Here is a 2,415-nt window from a genome sequence, read left to right as displayed (position 1 = left end):
AAAAATTGTTTTGGAGGGTAAAGTATTTAACATGGACTTTGTATCTGTCTCAGTAGAACATTTATTTGTGAGCATGAGAGTATTTTCTGGTCAGAGAGGTGATAGGGAAGGCCATGGTTCAGAGTGCTGTGAACCGGCCAAGCTGAGCATGCATTGGAGCACACGTCTTCTGCTTCTTACGGTCCCTAGGGAGACTCAGCGGATAAAACATGGGCTGTCACGCCAGCTTTGCAAATATACACAGAGAGTTAATAGAACGGCTAAGGGGAAAGAATGAAGGGGGAAGACAGGGAATCGAGGGTAGAGAAAAGTCGGGGTGAGGGACTTATGAATTGGTCACACAGGACCTGGTGATGACCAAAGCTGTAGATACCTTAAGTAATGTTGACTTTAAGAAATCAGAAGTGCCACGTTTTCTCCTCTTTCAATTATGGGCCTATTCTCAAGGTCCTTTTTCTGTGAAAGGCAGGTACTTGTCAGTCTTGTGTTAGGTATCACATGTGTTTAAAGGGCTATCCATGTTTTTGGTGGCAGCCCTCAATGCTTTCCATCACACCCTTGATCTCTGAGAAAGGGCTATACTTGGGCAGTGTTCAGACATCACGAGGCTTTCACGTTGCTTTCAGAATTCCACCATGGAAGCTTCTGTCATACAATTTTTCTCCACGTCATATATGCTCAAATTTAAATTCAAGGAAGCCCATTCTAAATTGAGTAATAATGGGAGTGGATACCAGCTACTTCAGCACAAAAGGAATTAGTTTGTTCTATTTTTAGGGCTTGGTATACCACACTGATACAAAAATACTAAATTACCAGAAAAAAAGTAGTGTAAAGGATGTGGGAAGACAGAAAAGAACAAAGGACTTTTCTTGACTCAAATGCAAATGAAAATGACCTGCAAGATTATGCAGTCTTTCTCCTGACAACGAACGTTTTCATGCAGTGAAATCCATTTTTTGAGACTGATTAGCAAGTGCTGTGATCTTGCTTATTTTCTATAGCAGCGTCTGGTTTTTTCAAATTGATTAGGAGACCTCTGATGTGGGAGAGAGAATCACTGAACTACCCTAGGTATTTCTGTAATTGGTTATCATGCTTAATTACAAATGGTTCAGTGCAACCAGTTTATTCTGGAGTAGATTTTCCTTGCTTTTCCACTGCCTCTCCTTCAAATGCTATTTGCTCTTTTCAGAGTGGGATGGAGGGAGAAAAGGAGGGAGGGAGGGAGAGAGAGAGAGAGAGAGAGGGAGGGGGAGGGTGGAGAGAGATTAACCATTGCACGCTTCACTTCTGAAAAAAAAGCAGGTTAATGGACTGATAGATTCATTCAGGGTATTCTATCAATAGTAGTTGTTGAAAATGAGAAAATGGAAATATGTGTGCCTTAGGTTGCAGTGGGAGGTCATTCACTGCAAACTATTGCCAATCTTTTCTGTTTTTTTATTTCCATTAACTAGTGCTGAGAGCTGGACGTTCTCCTCTGTGTTCTCCCTCACCCTGCCTTGGTGCTGGCTGACCTTCATGTATTCAACCCACTGACTCCTGAGCTCATCAGAAGCCAATGGACTAGAATAAAACAGAATATGGCCCCACGTTGTGCTGCTCATCATCTGGCAATCCTGAAGACCTGAGCACGTGGCTCGTTGTGCTGGTGTCCCGGGCACACATTTCCTTCTCCACAGTCTCTCCATCACAGCCCGGGGCGTTCCAGACTCAAATAACAGGAGGCAGGATTCTGGTCCGGGCACTGGCCTTCGCCCCCTGCCTCATCCCCTCTGTGAGGCTCTACACAAACTCTGCAGCACCGAAGCAAGGCGGCATGGCCCTGAGTTTAACATCTTATCATTAGTATGATGTTTAAGAAAATGTGGACATTTTTTTAGACCATTCTTGCCGGAGACTGTATGTCGCAGGGCACTGCTACGCATGCAGAGCGTCTTCTACCTGTGTTGAAACGGACACTCTGGCACAAAAGCAAAACATGCCTCGTCTGACACCAGCTTCGGTTTCTGTAGCTCAGATTTAAAGAACGTTATCATTATTATCTAAAAATAATGAAAGAACTGTTCAAATAAAGTGAGTTCTAAAAAAATTCCTATTGCTGAAGAATGGACGAGGTTAAACTAGATCCAATTTAATTTCCCACTGATGGAAGTTACTGGATTTTTATAGGAACTTCTAAAAAACGGTCATCCTGGCGGGGGGGGGGCTCCTGGAGGTAACCGAGGCTAACTGACTCGTTTCCCCGATGACAGAGATCAAAGCAAGACAGTGGCTTTGCCAGGTCAGTTTGTGGCAGAGCTGAGACCAGAATCTAGCTCCACTTGAGGCACAGAACCTGCCTAGTAGAGAGAAACTTTTCTGTTTTCTCTGCATTCCCAACAACCGGCACCCTCCTGTGTCAAAAATTTT

The sequence above is a fragment of the Sturnira hondurensis genome, unplaced genomic scaffold (assembly GCF_014824575.4).
Source record: "Sturnira hondurensis isolate 20B ecotype Veracruz unplaced genomic scaffold, ASM1482457v3 Scaffold0014384, whole genome shotgun sequence".
In the NCBI taxonomy this organism is placed as follows: Eukaryota; Metazoa; Chordata; class Mammalia; order Chiroptera; family Phyllostomidae; genus Sturnira; species Sturnira hondurensis.
Note: the sequence above shows the minus strand (reverse complement) of the source record.